The sequence below is a fragment of the Pristiophorus japonicus genome, unplaced genomic scaffold (assembly GCF_044704955.1).
Source record: "Pristiophorus japonicus isolate sPriJap1 unplaced genomic scaffold, sPriJap1.hap1 HAP1_SCAFFOLD_1687, whole genome shotgun sequence".
NCBI lineage: Eukaryota > Metazoa > Chordata > Chondrichthyes > Pristiophoridae > Pristiophorus > Pristiophorus japonicus.
Window position 1 is genome coordinate 1,824 of NW_027251370.1, and position 20,677 is coordinate 22,500.

Sequence of the window (20,677 nt, forward strand, 5' to 3'; positions counted from 1 at the left end):
CCTGGGTGTAATTCAGTAACTCACCACCAGGAGGCAGCCTCGCTCCATGTCCTGGGTGTAATACAATAACTCGCCACCAGGAGGAAGCCTCGCTCCATGTCCTGGGTGTAATACAGTAACTTACCACCAGGAGGCAGCCTCGCTCCATGTCCTGGGTGTAATACAATAACTCGCCACCAGGAGGCAGCCTCGCTCCATGTCCTGGGTGTAATTCAGTAACTCACCACCAGGAGGCAGCCGCGCTCCATGTCCTGGGTGTAATTCAGTAACTCACCACCAGGAGGCAGCCTCGCTCCATGTCCTGGGTGTAATTCAGTAACTCACCACCAGGAGGCAGCCTCGCTCATGAACTGGGTGTAATTCAGTAACTCACCACCAGGAGGCAGCCTCGCTCCATGTACTGGATGTAATTCAGTAACTCACCACCAGGAGGCAGCCTCGCTCCATGTACAGGGTGTAATTCAGTAACTCACCACCAGGAGGCAGCCTCGCTCCATGTCCTTTGTGTAATTCAGTAACTCACCACCAGGAGGCAGCCTCGCTCCATGTCCTGGGTGTAATTCAGTAACTCACCACCAGGAGGCAGCCTCGCTCCATGTCCTGGGTGTAATACAATAACTCGCCACCAGGAGGCAGCCTCGATCCATGTCCTGGGTGTAATACAATAACTCGCCACCAGGAGGCAGCCTCGATCCATGTCCTGGGTGTTATTAATCAACGCTTCGATTTCAAAATTCTCCTCCTTGTATTCAAATCCCTCCATGGCCCTCGCCCCTCCCTGTCTCTGTAACCCCCTCCAACCCCTACACCCCTTCCTATCTCTTTCATCAACCTCCAGCCTTACACCCCTCCCTATCTCTGTAACCCCCTCCAACCCCTACACTCCTCCCTATCTCTCTCATCAACCTGCAGCCTTACACCCCTCCCTATCTCTGTAACCCCCTCCAGCCCCTACACCCTCCCTATCTCTGTAACCTCCTCCAGCCCCTACACCCCTCCCTATCTCTGTAACCTCCTCCAGCCCCTACACCCTCCCTATCTCTGTAACCTCCTCCAGACCCTACATCCTCCCTATCTCTGTAACCTCCTCCAGCCCCTACACCCCTCCCTATCTCTGTAACCTCCTCCAGCCCCTACACCCCTCCCTATCTCTGTAACCTCCCCCGGCCCTACATTGTCAGATGGAGTATAATGTTGGAAAGTGTGGGGTCATGCACTTCGGCAGAAAAAATCAAAGAGCAAGTTATTATTTAAATGGAGAAAGATTGCAAAGTGCTGCAGTACAGCGGGACCTGGGGGTTACTTGTGCATGAAACACAAAAGGTTAGTATGCAGGTACAGCAAGTGATCAGGAAGGCCAATGGTCTCTGGGCCTTTATTGCAAAGGGGATGGAGTATAAAAGCAGGGAAGTCTTGCTCCAGTTACACAGGGTATTGGTGAGGCCACACCTGGAGTACTGCGTGCAGTTTTGGTCTCCATATTTACGAAAGGATATACTTGCTTTGGAGGCAGTTCAGAGAATGTTCACTCGGTTGATCCCGGGGATGAGGGGGGTTGACTTATGAGGAAAGGTTGAGGAGGTTGGGCCTCTACTCATTGGAATTCAGAAGAATGAGAGGTGATCTTATCGAGACGTATCAGATTATGAGGGGGCTCGACAAGGTGAATGCAGAGAGGATGTTTCCACTGATGGGGGAGACTAGAACTAGGGGGCATGGTCTTAGAATAAGGGGCCGCCCATTTAAAACTGAGATGAGGAGGAATTTCTTCTCTCTGAGGGTTGTAAATCTGTGGAATTCGCTGCCTCAGAGAGCTGTGGAAGCCAGGACATTGAATATATTTAAGACAGAGATAGACAGTTCCTTAACCGATAAGGGGATAAGGGGGCGGGCAGGGAAGTGGAGCTGTGTCCATGATCGGATCAGCCATGATGGTATTAAATGGCGGAGCAGGCTCGAGGGGCCGAATGGCCGGCTCCTGCTCCTATTTCTGATGTTGTTAAACTTCTATGAGGCTCCTCCCTGCCCCAGCCCTGACCTCACACCTTTCTTCAGTTTCTCTCCGATCTCCCCTCCTGCCCTCCCCGAGCTCCTCCTGTCCCAGAGACCCACCTCCTGCTCCCTCGACCCTATTCCCACCCAACTGTTGACCGTCCGTTTCTGGCTCCCGTGTTCGCCGCCATTGTTAACGGGTCTCTCTCCTCAGGGACTGTCCCCCTCTCCCTCAAACCTGCCGTCATCACCCACCTCCTCAAACACCCAACCCTCCATCCCTTCGTCCTTGCAAACATTGAAACATGGAAAATAGGTGCAGGAGTGGGCCATTCGGCCCTTCGAGCCCCCAGTGCCTCTATATCCTTTAAATAATATGGAGATGAGAACTGTGCTCCCAGTGTGGTCTAACCCAGGTATATGGAGACCAGAACTGTGCACAGTGCTCCCAGTGTGGTCTAACCCAGGTATATGGAGACCAGAACTGTGCACGGTGCTCCAAGTGTGGTCTAACCCAGGTATACGGAGACCAGAACTGTGCACGGTGCTCCCAGTGTGGTCTAACCCAGGTATATGGAGACCAGAACTGTGCACAGTGCTCCCAGTGTGGTCTAACCCAGGTATATGGAGACCAGAACTGTGCACAGTGCTCCCAGTGTGGTCTAACCCAGGTATATGGAGACCAGAACTGTGCACAGTGCTCCCAGTGTGGTCTAACCCAGGTATATGGAGACCAGAACTGTGCACAGTGCTCCAAGTGTGGTCTAACCCAGGTATATGGAGACCAGAACTGTGCAGTGCTCCAAGTGTGGGCTAACCCGGGTATATGGAGACCAGAACTGTGCACGGTGCTCCAAGTGTGGTCTAACCCAGATATATGGAGACCAGAACTGTGCACGGTGCTCAAAGTGTGGTCTAACCCAGGTATATGGAGACCAGAACTGTGCACGGTGCTCCAAGTGTGGACTAACCCAGGTATATGGAGACAGAACTGTGCACGGTGCTCCAAGTGTGGTCTAACCCAGGTATATGGAGACCAGAACTGTGCACGGTGCTCCAAGTGTGGTCTAACCCAGGTATATGGAGACCAGAACTGTGCACAGTGCTCCCAGTGTGGTCTAACCCAGGTATATGGAGACCAGAACTGTGCACAGTGCTCCAAGTGTGGTCTAACCCAGGTATATGGAGACCAGAACTGTGCAGTGCTCCAAGTGTGGTCTAACCCAGGTATATGGAGACCAGAACTGTGCAGTGCTCCAAGTGTGGTCTAACCCAGGTATATGGAGACCAGAACTGTGCAGTGCTCCAAGTGTGGTCTAACCCAGGTATATGGAGACCAGAACTGTGCACAGTGCTCCAAGTGTGGTCTAACCCAGGTATATGGAGACCAGAACTGTGCACGGTGCTCCAAGTGTGGTCTAACCCGGGTATATGGAGACCAGAACTGTGCACGGTGCTCCAAGTGTGGTCTAACCCAGGTATATGGAGACCAGAACTGTGCACGGTGCTCAAAGTGTGGTCTAACCCAGGTATATGGAGACCAGAACTGTGCACAGTGCTCCAAGTGTGGTCTAACCCAGGTATATGGAGACCAGAACTGTGCACGGTGCTCCAAGTGTGGTCTAACCCAGGTATATGGAGACCAGAACTGTGCACAGTGCTCCCAGTGTGGTCTAACCCAGATATATGAAGACCAGAACTGTGCACAGTGCTCCAAGTGTGGTCTAACCCAGGTATATGGAGACCAGAACTGTGCAGTGCTCCAAGTGTGGTCTAACCCAGGTATATGGAGACCAGAACTGTGCAGTGCTCCAAGTGTGGTCTAACCCGGGTATATGGAGACCAGAACTGTGCAGTGCTCCAAGTGTGGTCTAACCCAGGTATATGGAGACCAGAACTATGCAGTGCTCCAAGTGTGGTCTAACCCAGGTATATGGAGACCAGAACTGTGCACAGTGCTCCAAGTGTGGTCTAACCCAGGTATATGGAGACCAGAACTGTGCACGGTGCTCCAAGTGTGGTCTAACCCGGGTATATGGAGACCAGAACTGTGCACGGTGCTCCAAGTGTGGTCTAACCCAGGTATATGGAGACCAGAACTGTGCACGGTGCTCAAAGTGTGGTCTAACCCAGGTATATGGAGACCAGAACTGTGCACAGTGCTCCCAGTGTGGTCTAACCCAGGTATATGGAGACCAGAACTGTGCACGGTGCTCAAAGTGTGGTCTAACCCAGGTATATGGAGACCAGAACTGTGCAGTGCTCCAGGTGTGGTCTGACCCAGGTATATGGAGACCAGAACTGTGTACAGTGCTCCAAGTGTGGTCTAACCCAGGTATATGGAGACCAGAACTGTGCAGTGCTCCAGGTGTGGTCTGACCCAGGTATATGGAGACCAGAACTGTGCACAGTGTTCCAAGTGTGGTCTAACCCAGGTATATGGAGACCAGAACTGTTCACAGTGCTCCAAGTGTGGTCTAACCCGAGTATATGGAAACCAGAACTGTACACAGTGCTCCAAGTGTGGCCTAACCCAGGTATATGGAGACCAGAACTGTGCACGGTGCTCCCAGTGTGGTCTGACCCAGGTTCTTCTCAACTTTAACAAACAAGATGGTTGACATTTCTAGGGATCCTATTGGACAGTCGACAGAAACGTTAAGGAGGACCCTCCCTCTCCTCAAGGAGTAAAAAGGCCACATGCCCCCAATGAGGTAGGAAAAAGCTTTCATCCAGACAGGAGTAATCCAGAGTGAATGGGAAGGGGTTTGGGTCCATTGGGATTGTATACAGTGGGAGTGAACCGGAAGGGCTTTGGGTCCATTGGGATTGTGTACAATGGGAGTGAATGGGAAGGGTTTGGGTCCATTGGGATTGTGTACAGTGGGAGTGAATGGGAAGGGGTTTGGGTCCATTGGGATTGTGTACAATGCGACTGAATAGGAAGGAGTTTGGGTCCATTGGGATTGTGTACAATGGGAGTGAATGGGAAGGAGTTTGGGTCCATTGGGATTGTGTACAGTGGGAGTGAATGGGAAGGGGTTTGGGTCCATTGGGATTGTGTACAGTGGGAGTGAATGGGAAGGGGTTTGGGTCCATTGGGCTTGTGTACAGTGGGATTGAATGGGAAGGGGTTTGGGTCCATTGGGTTTGTGTACAGTGGGAGTGAATGGGAAGAGGTTGGGGCCATTGGGATTGTGTACAATAGGAGTGTATGGCAAGGAGTTTGGGTCCTTTGGGATTGTGTGCAGTGGGAGTGAATGGGAAGGGGTTTGGGTGCTTTGGGATTGTGTACAGTGGGAGTGAATGGGAAGGGGTTTGGGTCAATTGGGATTGTGTACAATCGGAGTGAATGGGAAGGGGTTTGGGTGCTTTGGGATTATGGACAGTGGGAGTGAATGGAAAGAGGTGCGGATCAATTGGGATTGGGTACAATGCGACTGAATGGGAAGGATTTGGGTCCATTGGGATTGTGTACAGTGGGAGTGAATGGGAAGGGGATTGGGTCCATTGGGATTGTATACAGTGGTAGTTAATGGGAAGGGGTTTGGGTCCATTGGGATTGGGTACAATGCGACTGAATGGGAAGGATTTGGGTCCATTGGGATTGTGTACAGTGGGAGTGAATGGGAAGGGGATTGGATCCATTGGGATTGTGTACAGTCGGAGTGAACAGGAAAGGGTTTCGGTCCATTGGGACTGTGTACAATGGGAGTGAACCGGAAGGGCTTTGGGTCTGTTGGGATTGTGTAAAGTGGGAGTGAATGGGAAGGGGTTTGGGTCCATTGGGATTGTGAACAGGCAGATTGAATGGCAAGGGGTTTGGATCCATTGACATTGTGTACAATGGGAGTGAATGGGAAGTGGTTTGGTTCCATTGGGATTGTGTACAGTGAGAGTGGATGGGAAGGGGTTTGGGTCCATTGGGATTGTGTACAATGCGACTGAATAGGAAGGAGTTTGTGTCCATTGGGATTGTGTACAATGGGAGTGAATGGGAAGGAGTTTGGGTCCATTGGGATTTTGTACAATGCGACTGAATGGGAAGGGGTTTGGGTCCATTGGGATTGTTTATAGTGGGAGTGAATGGGAAGAGATTTGGGTCCATTGGGATTGTTTACAGTGGGAGTGAATGGGAAGGGATTTGGGTCCATTGGGATTGTGTACAGTCGGAGTGATTAGGAAGGGGTTTCTGTCCATTGGAACTGTGTACAATGGAAGTGAATGGGAAGGGGTTTGGGTCAATTGGGATTATGTACAGTGGGAGTGAATAGGAAGGGGTTTCTGTCCATTGGAACTGTGTACAATGGGAGCGAATGGCAGGGGGTTTGGGTCAATTGGGATTATGTACAGTGGGAGTGAATGGGAAGAGATTTGGGTCCATTGGCATTGTTTACAGTGGGAGTGAATGGGAAGGGATTTGGGGTCATTGGGATTGTGTACACTGGGAGTGAATGAGAAGGTGTTTGGGTCAATTGGGATTGTGTTCTAAGGGAATGAATGGGAAGGGATTTGGGTCCATTGGGATTGTGTACAGTGGGAGTGAATGGGAAAGGGTTTGGGTCCATTGGGATTGTGTACAGTGTGAGTGAATGTGAAGGGGTTTGGATCCATTGGAATTGTGTACAGTGTGAGTGAATGGGAACGGGTTTGGGACCTTTGGGATTGTTTACAATGGGAGTGAATAGTAAGGGGTCTGGATCCATTGGGATTGTTAACAGTGGGAGTGAATAGGAAGGGGTTTGAGTCCATTGGGATTGTGTACAATGGGAGTGAATCGGAAGGGGTTTGGGTCCATTGGGATTGTGTACCGTGGGAGTGAATGGGAAGGGTTTGGGTCCATTGGGATTGTGTACCGTGGGAGTGAATGGGAAGGGGTTTGGGTCCATTGGGATTGTGTACCGTGGGAGTGAATGGGAAGGGTTTGGGTTCATTGGGATTGTGTACCGTGGGAGTGAATGGGAAAGGTTTGGGTCCATTGGGATTGTGTACCATGGGAGTGAATGGGAAGGGGTTTGGGTCCACTTGGATTGTGTACAGTGGGAGTGAATGGGAAGGGGTTTGCGTCCATTGGGATTGTATCCAGTGGGATTGAATGGGAAGGGGTTTGGGTCCATTGGGATTGTGTACAGTGGGAGTGAATGGGAAGGGGTTTGGGTCAATTGGGATTGTGTACAGTGGGAGTGAATGGGAAGGGGTTTGGGTCCATTGGGATTGTGTACAGTGTGAGTGAATGGGAAGGGGTTTGGGTCAATTGGGATTGTGTACAGTGGGAGTGAATGGGAAGGGATTTGGGTCCATTGGGATTGTTTATAGTGGGAGTGAATGGGAAGGGATTTGGGTCCATTGGGATTGTATCCAGTGGGAGTGAATGGGAAGGGGTTTGGGTCCATTGGGATTGTGTACCGTGGGAGTGAATGGGAACGGGTTTGGGTCCTTTGGGATTGTTTACAATGGGAGTGAATAGTAAGGGGTCTGGATCCATTGGGATTGTGCACAGTGGGAGTGAATGGGAAGGGGTTTGGGTCCATTGGGATTGTGTACAGTGGGAGTGAATAGGAAGGGGTTTGGGTCCATTGGGATTGTGTTCTAAGGGAATGAATGGGAAGGGATTTGGGTCCATTGGCATTGTGTACCGTGGGAGTGAATGGGAAGGGGTTTGGGTCCATTGGGATTGTGTACAATGGGAGTGAATAGTAAGGGGTCTGGATCCATTGGGATTGTTAACAGTGGGAGTGAATAGGAAGGGGTTTGAGTCCATTGGGATTGTGTACAATGGGAGTGAATCGGAAGGGGTTTGGGTCCATTGGGATTGTGTACCGTGGGAGTGAATGGGAAGGGTTTGGGTCCATTGGGATTGTGTACCGTGGGAGTGAATGGGAAGGGGTTTGGGTCCATTGGGATTGTGTACCGTGGGAGTGAATGGGAAGGGTTTGGGTTCATTGGGATTGTGTACCGTGGGAGTGAATGGGAAAGGTTTGGGTCCATTGGGATTGTGTACCATGGGAGTGAATGGGAAGGGGTTTGGGTCCACTTGGATTGTGTACAGTGGGAGTGAATGGGAAGGGGTTTGCGTCCATTGGGATTGTATCCAGTGGGATTGAATGGGAAGGGGTTTGGGTCCATTGGGATTGTGTACAGTGGGAGTGAATGGGAAGGGGTTTGGGTCAATTGGGATTGTGTACAGTGGGAGTGAATGGGAAGGGGTTTGGGTCCATTGGGATTGTGTACAGTGTGAGTGAATGGGAAGGGGTTTGGGTCAATTGGGATTGTGTACAGTGGGAGTGAATGGGAAGAGATTTGGGTCCATTGGGATTGTTTATAGTGGGAGTGAATGGGAAGGGATTTGGGTCCATTGGGATTGTGTACACTGGGAGTGAATGAGAAGGTGTTTGGGTCCAGTGGGATTGTGCACAGTGGGAGTGAATGGGAAGGGGTTTGGGTCAATTGGGATTGTGGTTAAGTGGGAGTGAATGGGAAGGGGTTTGGGTCCATTGGGATTGTGTACCGTGGGAGTGAATGGGAAGGGGTTTGGGTCCATTGGGATTGTGTACCGTGGGAGTGAATGGGAAGGGTTTGGGTTCATTGGGATTGTGTACCGTGGGAGTGAATGGGAAGGGTTTGGGTCCATTGGGATTGTGTACCGTGGGAGTGAATGGGAAGGGGTTTGGGTCCACTTGGATTGTGTACAGTGGGAGTGAATGGGAAGGGGTTTGGGTCCATTGGGATTGTATCCAGTGGGAGTGAATGGGAAGGGGTTTGGGTCCATTGGGATTGTGTACCGTGGGAGTGAATGGGAACGGGTTTGGGTCCTTTGGGATTGTTTACAATGGGAGTGAATAGTAAGGGGTCTGGATCCATTGGGATTGTGCACAGTGGGAGTGAATGGGAAGGGGTTTGGGTCCATTGGGATTGTGTACAGTGGGAGTGAATAGGAAGGGGTTTGGGTCCATTGGGATTGTGTTCTAAGGGAATGAATGGGAAGGGATTTGGGTCCATTGGCATTGTGTACCGTGGGAGTGAATGGGAAGGGGTTTGGGTCCATTGGGATTGTGTACAGTGGGAGTGAATGGGAAGGGATTTGGGTCCATTGGGATTGTGTACAGTGTGAGTGAATGGGAAGGGGTTTGGCTCCATTGGAATTGTGTACAGTGTGAGTGAATGGGAATGGGTTTGGGACCTTTGGGATTGTTTACAATGGGAGTGAATAGTAAGGGGTCTGGATCCATTGGGATTGTTCACAGTGGGAGTGAATAGGAAGGGGTTTGGGTGCTTTGAGATTGTGTACAGTGGGAGTGAATGGGCAGGGGTTTGGGTCCATTTGGATTGTGTACAGTGCGACTGAATGGGAAGGGTTTGGGTCCATTGGGATTGTGTACCGTGGGAGTGAATGGGAAGGGGTTTGGGTCCATTTGGATTGTGTACAGTGGCTGTGAATGGGAAGGGGTTTGTCTCCATTGGGATTGTATACAGTGGGAGTGAATGTGAAGGGGTTTGGCTCCATTGGGATTGCGCACAGTGGGAGTTAATGGGAAGGATTTTGGGTCCATTGGGATTGTGTACAGTGGCTGTGAATGGGAAGGGGTTTGTCTCCATTGGGATTGTATACAGTGGGAGTGAATGTGAAGGGGTTTGGCTCCATTGGGATTGCGCACAGTGGGAGTTAATGGGAAGGATTTTGGGTCCATTGGGATTGTGTACAGTAGGATTGAATGGGAAGGGGTTCGGGTCCATTGGGATTGTGTACAGTGGGAGTGAATGGGAAGGAGTTTTGCTCCATTGGAATTGGGTACAGTGGGATTGAATGGAAAGGGGTTTGCATCCATTGGGATTGTGTACAGTGGGAGTGAATGGGAAGGAGTTTTGCTCCATTGGAATTGGGTACAGTGGGATTGAATGGAAAGGGGTTTTCATCCATTGGGATTGTGTACAGTGGGAATGAATGGAAAGGGGTTTGCATCCATTGGGATTGTGTACAGTGGGAGTGAATGGGAAGGAGTTTTGCTCAATTGGAATTGGGTACAGTGGGATTGAATAGGAATGGTATTGGGTCCATTGGGATTGTGTACAATGGGCGTGAACCGGAAGGGCTTTGGTTCCGTTGGGATTGTGTGCAGTGGGAGTGAATGGGAAGGGGTTTGGATCCATTCGGATTGTGTACAATGCGACTGAATGGGAAGGGGGTTGGGTCCATTGATTTTGTGTACAATGGGAGTGAATAGTAATAGTTTGGGGACATTGGGATTGTGTACAATGCAACAGAATGGGAAGACTTTTGTGTCCATTGGGATTGTGTACAATGGGAGTGAATGGGAAGGAGTTTGGGTCCATTGGGATTGTGTACAGTGGGAGTGAATGGGAAGGGGGTTGTGTCCATTGGGATTGTGTACAGTGGGAGTGAATGGGAAGGGGTTTGGGTCCATTGGGATTGTGAACAGGCAGATTGAATGGCAAGGGGTTTGGATCCATTGACATTGTGTACAATGGGAGTGAATGGGAAGTGGTTTGGTTCCATTGGGATTGTGTACAGTGAGAATGGATGGGAAGGGGTTTGGGTCCATTGGGATTGTGTACAATGCGACTGAATAGGAAGGAGTTTGTATCCATTGGGATTGTGTACAATGGGAGTGAATGGGAAGGAGTTTGGGTCCATTGGGATTGGGTACAATGCGACTGAATGGGAAGGGGTTTGGGTCCATTGGGATTGTTTATAGTGGGAGTGAATGGGAAGAGATTTGGGTCCATTGGGATTGTTTACAGTGGGAGTGAATGGGAAGGGATTTGGGTCAATTGGGATTGTAGTTAAGTGGGAGTGAATGGGAAGGGGTTTGGGTCCATTGGGATTGTGTACCGTGGGAGTGAATGGGAAGGGTTTGGGTCCATTGGGATTGTGTACCGTGGGAGTGAATGGGAAGGGGTTTGGGTCCATTGGGATTGTGTACCGTGGGAGTGAATGGGAAGGGTTTGGGTTCATTGGGATTGTGTACCGTGGGAGTGAATGGGAAGGGTTTGGGTCCATTGGGATTGTGTACCGTGGGAGTGAATTGGAAGGGGTTTGGGTCCACTTGGATTGTGTACAGTGGGAGTGAATGGGAAGGGGTTTGGGTCCATTGGGATTGTGTACAGTGGGAGTGAATGGAAAGGGGTTTGGATCCATTGGGATTGTGTACAGTGGGAGTGAATGGGAAGAGATTTGGGTCCATTGGGATTGTTTATAGTGGGAGTGAATGGGAAGGGATTTGGGTCCATTGGGATTGTGTACACTGGGATTGAATCAGAAGGTGTTTGGGTCCAGTGGGATTGTGCACAGTGGGAGTGAATGGGAAGGGGTTTGGGTCAATTGGGATTGTGGTTAAGTGGGAGTGAATGGGAAGGGGTTTGGGTCCATTGGGATTGTGTACCGTGGGAGTGAATGGGAACGGGTTTGGGACCTTTGGGATTGTTTACAATGGGAGTGAATAGTAAGGGGTCTGGATCCATTGGGATTGTGCACAGTGGGAGTGAATGGGAAGGGGTTTGGGTCCATTGGGATTGTGTACAGTGGGAGTGAATAGGAAGGGGTTTGGGTCCATTGGGACTGTGTTCTAAGGGAATGAATGGGAAGGGATTTGGGTCCATTGGCATTGTGTACCGTGGGAGTGAATGGGAAGAGGTTTGGGTCCATTTGGATTGTGTACAGTGGGAGTGAATGGGAAGGGATTTGGGTCCATTGGGATTGTGTACAGTGTGAGTGAATGGGAAGGGGTTTGGCTCCATTGGAATTGTGTACAGTGTGAGTGAATGGGAATGGGTTTGGGACCTTTGGGATTGTTTACAATGGGAGTGAATAGTAAGGGGTCTGGATCCATTGGGATTGTTAACAGTGGGAGTGAATAGGAAGGGGTTTGGGTGCTTTGAGATTGTGTACAGTGGGAGTGAATGGGAAGGGGTTTGGGTGCATTTCGATTGTGTACAGTGCGACTGAATGGGAAGGGTTTGGGTCCATTGGGATTGTGTACCGTGGGAGTGAATGGGAAGGGGTTTGGGTCCATTTGGATTGTGTACAGTGGCTGTGAATGGGAAGGGGTTTGGCTCCATTGGGATTGTATACAGTGGGAGTGAATGTGAAGGGGTTTGGCTCCATTGGGATTGCCCACAGTGGGAGTTAATGGGAAGGGGTTTGGGTCCATTGGGATTGTGCACAGTGGGAGTGCATGGGAAGGGGTTTGGATCCATTGGGATTGTGTACTGTAGGATTGAATGGGAAGGGGTTAGGGTCCATTGGGATTGTGTACAGTGGGAGTGAATGGGAAGGGGTTTGGGTCCATTGGGATTGCGTACAGTGGGAGTGAATGGGAAAAGGTTTGGGTCGATTGGCATTGTTTACAGTGGGAATGAATGGAAAGGGGTTTGCATCCATTGGGATTGTGTACAGTGGGAGTGAATGGGAAGGAGTTTTGCTCCATTGGATTTGGGTACAGTGGGATTGAATGGAAAGGGGTTTGCATCCATTGGGATTGTGTACAGTGGGAGTGAATGGGAAGGAGTTTTGCTCCATTGGAATTGGGTACAGTGGGATTGAATGGAAAGGGGTTTTCATCCATTGGGATTGTGTACAGTGGGAATGAATGGAAAGGGGTTTGCATCCATTGGGGTTGTGTACAGTGGGAGTGAATGGGAAGGAGTTTTGCTCCATTGGAATTGGGTACAGTGGGATTGAATGGAAAGGGGTTTTCATCCATTGGGATTGTGTACAGTGGGAGTGAATGGGAAGGAGTTTGGGTCCATTGGGATTGTGTACAGTGGGAGTGAATAGGAATGGTATTGGGTCCATTGGGATTGTGTACAATGGGCGTGAACCGGAAGGGCTTTGGGTCCGTTGGGATTGTGTGCAGTGGGAGTGAATGGGAAGGGGTTTGGATCCATTCGGATTGTGTACAATGCGACTGAATGGGAAGGGGGTTGGGTCCATTGATTTTGTGTACAATGGGAGTGAATAGTAATAGTTTGGGGACATTGGGATTGTGTACAATGCAACAGAATGGGAAGGGATTTGTGTCCATTGGGATTGTGTACAATGGGAGTGAATGGGAAGGGGTTTGGGTCCATTGGGATTGTGAACAGGCAGATTGAATGGCAAGGGGTTTGGATCCATTGACATTGTGTACAATGGGAGTGAATGGGAAGTGGTTTGGTTCCATTGGGATTGTGTACATTGAGAGTGGATGGGAAGGGGTTTGGGTCCATTGGGATTGTGTACAATGCGACTGAATAGGAAGGAGTTTGTGTCCATTGGGATTGTGTACAATGGGAGTGAATGGGAAGGAGTTTGGGTCCATTGGGATTGGGTACAATGCGACTGAATGGGAAGGGGTTTGTGTCCATTGGGATTGTTTATAGTGGGAGTGAATGGGAAGAGGTTTGGGTCCATTGGGATTGTTTACAGTGGGAGTGAATGGGAAGGGATTTGGGTCCATTGGGATTGTGTACAGTCGGAGTGAATAGGAAGGGGTTTCTGTCCATTGGAACTGTGTACAATGGGAGTGAATGGGAAGTGGTTTGGGTCAATTGGGATTATGTACAGTGGGAGTGAATAGGAAGGGGTTTCTGTCCATTGGAACTGTGTACAATGAGAGTGAATGGCAAGGGGGTTGGGTCAATTGGGATTATATACAGTGGGAGTGAATGGGAAGAGATTTGGGTCCATTGGGATTGTTTACAGTGGGAGTGAATGGGAAGGGATTTGGGTCCATTGGGATTGTGTACACTGGGAGTGAATGAGAAGGTGTTTGGGTCAATTGGGATTGTGTTCTAAGGGAATGAATGGGAAGGGATTTGGGTCCATTGGGATTGTGTACAGTGGGAGTGAATGGGAAAGGGTTTGGGTCCATTGGGATTGTGTACAGTGTGAGTGAATGTGAAGGGGTTTGGATCCATTGGAATTGTGTACAGTGTGAGTGAATGGGAACGGGTTTGGGACCTTTGGGATTGTTTACAATGGGAGTGAATAGTAAGGGGTCTGGATCCATTGGGATTGTTAACAGTGGGAGTGAATAGGAAGGGGTTTGAGTCCATTGGGATTGTGTACAATGGGAGTGAATCGGAAGGGGTTTGGGTCCATTGGGATTGTGCACAATGGGACTGAATGGGACGGGATTTGGGTCCATTGGGATTGTGTGCAGTGGGAGTGAATGGGAAGGGGTTTGGGTCCATTGGGACTGTACACTGTGGGATTGAATGGGAAGAGATTTGGGTCCATTGGGATTGTTTACAGTGGGAGTGAATGGGAAGGGATTTGGGTCCATTGGGATTGTGTACACTGGGAGTGAATGAGAAGGTGTTTGGATCCATTGAGATTGTGTAGAGTGGGAGTGAATGGGAAGGAGTTTTGCTCCATTGGAATTGGGTACAGTGGGATTGAATGGAAAGGGGTTTTCATCCATTGGGATTGTGTACAGTGGGAGTGAATGGTAAGGGGTTTGGGTCCATTGGGATTGTGCACAATGGGACTGAATGGGAAGGGATTTGGGTCCATTGGGATTGTGTGCAGTGGGAGTGAATGGGAAGGGGTTTGGGTCCATTGGGACTGTACACAGTGGGAGTGAATGGGTTGGGTTTGGGTCCACTTGGATTGTGTACAGTGGGAGTGAATGGGAAGGGGTTTGGGTCCATTGGGATTGTATACAGTGGGATTGAATGGGAAGGGGTTTGGGTCCATTGGGATTGTGTACAGTGGGATTGAATGGGAAGGGGTTTGGGTCCATTGGGATTGTGTACAGTGGGAGTGAATGGGAACTGGTTTGGGCCCATTGGGATTGTGTATAATGGGAGTGAATGGGAAGAATTTTGTTCCATTGGGATTGTGCACAGTGGGAGTGAATGGGAACTGGTTTGGGCCCATTGGGATTGTGTATAATGGGAGTGAATGGGAAGAATTTTGTTCCATTGGGATTATGTACAGTGGGAGTGAATGGGAACTGGTTTGGGCCCATTGGGATTGTGTATAATGGGAGTGAATGGGAAGAATTTTGTTCCATTGGGATTGTGCACAGTGGGCGTGAATGGGAAAGGGTTTGGGGCCATTGTGATTGTGTACAGTGGGAGTGAATGGAAAGAGGTTTGGGTGCATTGTGATTGGGTACAGTGGGATTGAATGGGAAGGGGTTTGGGTCATTTGGGATTTTGAACAGACAGAGTGATTGGGAAGGGATTTGGGTCCATTGGAATTGTGTACAGTGTGAATGAATGGGAAGGGGTTTGGGTCCATTGGGATTGTTTACAATGGGAGTGATTAGGAAGGGGTCTGAATCCATTGGGATTGTTAACAGTGGGAGTGAATAGGAAGGGGGTTGGTTCCATTGGGATTGTGTACTTTGGGAGTGAATCGGAAGGAGTTTAGGTCCGTTGGGATTGTGAACAGTGGGAGTGAATGGTAAGGGGTATGGGTCCATTGAGATTGTGTACAATGGGAATGAATAGGAAGGGGTTTGGGTGCATTGGGATTGTGTACAGTGGGAGTGAATGGGAAGGGTTTTGTGTCCGTTGGGATTGCGTACAGTGGGAGTGAATGGGAAGGGGTTTGTATCCATTGGGATTGTGTACAGTGGGATTGAATGGGAAGAGGATTGGGTCCATTGGGATTGTGTACAGTGGGATTGAATGGGAAGGGATTTGGGTCCATTGGGATTGTGTACAGTGGGAGTGAATGGGAGGGATTTGGGTCAATTGGGATTGTGCACAGGGCACGTGAATGTAAATGGGCTTGGGTCCATTGGGATTGTGTATAATGGGATTGAATGGGAAAAGGTTTGGGTCCATTGGGATTGTGTACAGTGGGAGTGAAAAGGAGGGGTTTGCGTCCATTGGGAATGTGTAAAATGTGAGTGAATCGAAAGGGGTTTTCGTCCATTGGGATTGTGTACAATGGGAGAGACTCGGAAGGGGTTTGGGTCCATTGGGATTGTGCATAGGGGGAGTGAATGTAAATGGGTTTGGGTCCATTTGGATTGTGTACGATGGAAGTGAAGGGGATGGGGTTTGGGTCCATTGGGATTGTGCACAGGGGCAGAAAATGTGAATGGGTTTGGGTCCATTGGGATTGTGTATAATGGGAGTGAATGGAAAGAGGTTTGGATCCATTAGGATTGTGCACAGGGGGCGTGAATGGGAAGAGGTTTGGGTCCATTGGGATTGTGTACAGTGGGAGTGAATGGAAAGAGGTTTGGGTGCATTGTGATTGGGGACAGTGGAATTGAATGGGAAGGGGTTTGGATCATTTGGTATTTTGAACAGTCAGAGTGATTGGGAAGGGATTTGGCTCCATTGGGATTGTGTACAATGGGAGTGAACCGGAAGGGCTTTGAATCCATTTAGATTGTGTACAGTGGGATTGAATGGGAAGTGGTTTGCGTCAATTGGGATTGTGTACAGTGGGAGTGAATGGGAAGGGGTTTGGGTCCATTGGGATTGTGTACAAGGGAGTGAATTGGAAGGGGTTTTGGTCCATTGCGATTGTGTACAACGGGAGTGACTCGGAAGGGGTTTGGGTCGATTAAGATTGTGTGCAGTGGGAATGAATGGGAAGAGGTTGGGCCATTGGGATTGTGTACAATGGGAGTGTATGGGAAGGGGTTTGGGTGCTTTGGGATTATGGACAGTGGGAGTGAATGGGAAGCGGTTTGGTTCCATTGGGATTGTGTACAGTGGGAGTGAATGGGAAGGGGTTTGGTTCCATTGGCATTGTGTACCGTGGGATTGAATGGGAAGGGGTTTGGTTCCATTGGGATTGTGTACAGTGGGAGTGAATAGGAAGTGGTTTGTGTCCATTGGGATTGTGTACAGGGAGAGTGAATGGGAAGAGGTTTGGGTCCATTGGGATTGTCTACAGTGGGAGTGAATGGGAAGAGGATTGGTTCATTGGGATTGGGTACAGTGGGATTGAATGGGAAGGGGTTTAGGTCCAGTGGGATTGTCTATAATGGGAGTGAATGGTCAGGGGTATGGGTCCATTGAGATTGTGTACATTGGGATTGAATGCAAAGGGGTTTGGGTGCTTTGGGAGTATGGATTGTAGGAGTGAATGGGAAGCGGTTTGGTTCCATTGGGATTGTGTACTGGGGGAGTGAATGGGAAGAGGTTTGGGTCAATTGGGATTGTGTACAGTGGGAGTGAATGGGAAGAGGTTTGGGCCCATTGGGATTGGTGCAGTGGGAGTGAATGGGAAGGGGTTTGGGTCAATTGGGATTGTGAACAGTCAGAGTGATTGGGAAGGGGTTTGGGTGCATTGGGATTATGTATAGTGGGAGTGAATGGGAAGGGGTTTGGGTCCATTGGGATTGTGAAAAATGGGAGTGAATGGGAACCGGTTTGGATACATTGGGACTGTGTACACGGGGAGTGAATGGGAAGCGGTTGGGGTCCATTGGGATTGTGTACAATGGGAGTGAATCATAAGGGGTTTGGGTCCATTAGGATTGTGTACGGTGGGACTGAATGGGAAGGGGATTGGGTGCATTGGGATGATCTACAGGTGGAGTGAATGGGAAGGGGTTTGGGTCCATTGGGATTGTGTACAGTGGGAGTGAATGGGAAGAGGTTTTAGTCCATTGGGATTGTGTACAATGCGACTGAATAGGAAGGAGTTTGGGTTCATTGGGATTGTGTACAGTGGGAGTGAATGGGAAGGGGTCTGTGTCCATTGGGATTGTTAATAGTGGGAGTGAATAGGAAGGGGTTTGGATCCATTGGGATTGTGTACAATGGGAGTGAATCGGAAGGGGTTTGGGTCCATTGGGATTGTGTACAGTGGGAATGAATGGGAAAGGGTTTGGGTCCATTGGGATTGTATACACTGGGAGTGAATGGGAAGGGGTTTGGGTCCATTGAGACTGTGTACAGTGGGAGTGAATGGGAAGGGGTTTGGTCCATTGGGATTGTGTACAGTGGGAGTGAATGGGAAGGGATTTGGGTCCATTGTGATTGTGTACTGTGGGAGGGAATGGGAAGTGGTTTGGGTCCATTAGGATTGTGTACAATGGGAGTGAGTGGGAAGGGATTTGGGTCCATTGGGATTGTGTACAGTGGGAGTGAATGGGAAAGGGTTTGGTTCCATTGGGACTGCGTACAGTGGGTGTGAATGGGAAGGGGTTTGGGTCCATTGGGATTGTGTACATTGGGATTGAATGGGAAGGGGTTTGGGTGCTTTGGGAGTATGGACAGTGGGAGTGAATGGGAAGCGGTTTGTTTCCATTGGGATTGTGTACAGTGGGTGTGAATGGGAAGGGGTTTGGGTCCATTTGGATTGTGTACAGGGGGAGTGAATGGGAAAATGGTTTGGGTCCAATAGGATTTTGTACAATGGGAGTGAATGGGAAGGGGTTTGGGTCCATTAGGATTGTGTACAGTAGGAGTGAACAGGAAGGTGTTTGTTTCCATTGGGATTGTGTACGGTGGGACTGAATGGGAAGGGGTTTGGGTGCATTGGGATTGTGTACAGTGGGAGTAAATGGGAAGAGGTTTGGGTCCATTGGATTCTGTACAGTGGGACTGAATGGGAAGGGCTTTGGGTCCATTGGGATTGTGTACAGTGGGAGTGAATGGGAAGGTGTTTGGGTCCATTGGGATTGTGTATGGTAGGAGTGAATGGGAAGGGGTTTGGGTCAATTGGGTTTGTGTACATGCGGAGTGAATGGGAAGGGGTTTGTGTCCATTGTGATTGTGTACAGTGGGAGTGAATGGGAAGGGGTTTGGATCAATTGAGATTGTGTACAGTGGGAATGAATGGGAAGGGGTTTGGGTCCATTGGGATTGTGTACGGTCGGAGTGAATCGGAAAGTGTTTGATTCCATTGGGATTGTGTACAGTGGGAGTGAATTGGAAGGTGGTTCAGTCCGTTGGAATTGTGTACATTGGGAGTGAATGGGAAGGGGTTTGGTTCCATTGGGGCTTTGTCTGCAGGAGTGAACGGGAATAGGTTTGGGTCCATTGAGATCTGTTTACAGTGGGAGTGCATGGGAAGGGGTTTGGGTCCATTGGGATTGTGTACAATGTGAGGGAATGGGCAGGGGTTTGAGTCCATTGGGATTGTGTACAATTGGTGTGAATGGGAAGGGGTTTGGGTCCATTGGGTTTGTCTACAATGGGAGTGAATGGGAAGAGGTTTGGATCCATTGGGATTGGTACAGTGGGATTGAATGGGAAGCGGTTTGGGTCAATTGGGATTGTGAACAGTCAGAGTGATTGGGAAGGGGTTTGGGTGCATTGGGATTATGTACAGTGGGAGTGAATAGGAAGAGATTTGGATCCATTGGGATTGTGTACAGGGGGAATGAATGCGAAGAGTTTTGGGTCAATTGGGATTGTGTACAGTGGGATTGAATGGGAAGAGTTTTGGGCCCATTGGGATTGGTACAGTGGGAGTGAATGGGAAGGGGTTTGGGTCCATTGGGATTGTGTACAATGGGAGTGAATGGGAAGAGGTTAGGGTCCATTGGGATTGTGTACAGTGGGAGTGAATAGGAAGGGGTTTGGGTCCATTGGGATTTCTGTACAGTGGGAGTGAATGGGAAGGGGTTTGGATCCATTGGGACTGTGTACAGGGGGAGTGAATCGGAAGGGGTTTGGGTCCATTGGGATTTCTGTACAGTGGGAGTGAATGGGAAGGGGTTTGTGTCCATTGGGATTGTGTACAATGGGAGTGAATGGGAAGGGGTTTGGGTCCATTAGGATTATGTACAGTGGGAGTGAACATGAAGGGGTTTGGTTCCATTGGGATTGTGTATGGTGGGAGTGAATGGGAAGGGGTTTGGGTCCATTGGGATTGTGTACAGTGGGAGTGAACATGAAGGGGTTTGGTTCCATTGGGATTGTGTACGGTGGGAGTGAATGGGAAGGGGTTTGGTTCCATTGGGATTGTGTACGGTGGGAGTGAATGGGAAGGGCTTTGGGTTCATTGGGATTGTGTACAGTGGGAGTGAATGGGAAGGTGTTTGGGTCCGTTGGCATTGTGTACATTGGGAGTGAATGTGAAGGGGTTTGGGTCCATTGGGGCTTTGTATGGAGGAATGAACGGAAAGAGGTCTGGGTCCATTGGGATTGTGTAGAATGTGAGTGAATGGGAAGGGGTTTGGGTCCATTGGGATTGTGTACGGTCGGAGTGAATGGAAAGGGGCTTGTGTCCATTGGGATTGTGTACAGTGGGAGTGAATCGGAAGGTGTTTGGGTCCATTGGGATTGTTTACGGTCGGAGTGAATGGGAAGGTGTTTGGTTCCATTGGGATTGTGTACGGCTGGAGTGAATGGGAAGGGGTTTGGGTGCATTGGGATTGTCTACAGTCAGAGTGAATGGGAAGGTTTTTGATTCCATTGGGATTGTGTACAGTGGGAGTGAATGGGAAGGGGTTGGGGTCCATTGGGATTGTGTACAATGGGAGTGAATGGGAAGGCGTTTGGGTCCATTGGGATTGTGTCCGGTGGGAGTGAATGGGAAGGGGTTTGGGTCCATTGGGGTTGTGTATAATGGGAGTGAATGGGAAGGGATTTGCATCCATTGGGATTGTGTACAGTGGGAGTGAATGGGAAGGTATTTGGGTCCATTGGGATTGTGTACATTGGGAGTGAATGGGAAGGGGTTTGGGTACATTGGGATTGTGTACGGTGGGAGTGAATGGGAAGAGGATTGAGTCCATTGGAATTGTGTGCATTGGGA

At 49.6% G+C, this 20,677-nt stretch overlaps 1 long non-coding RNA gene across 1 annotated transcript in view; it reads left to right on the top strand.

Annotated features, from left to right (window-relative positions):
- The first annotated feature begins 4,603 nt into the window (after nucleotides 1–4,603).
- The window catches only part of LOC139243423 (uncharacterized), a 22,674-nt gene continuing 6,600 nt past the window's right edge, over nucleotides 4,604–20,677 (top strand). Inside the window, exon 1 of the long non-coding RNA XR_011589568.1 lies at nucleotides 4,604–4,706. This is a non-coding gene — a long non-coding RNA (uncharacterized lncRNA). The remainder of the gene's footprint in view (nucleotides 4,707–20,677) is intronic.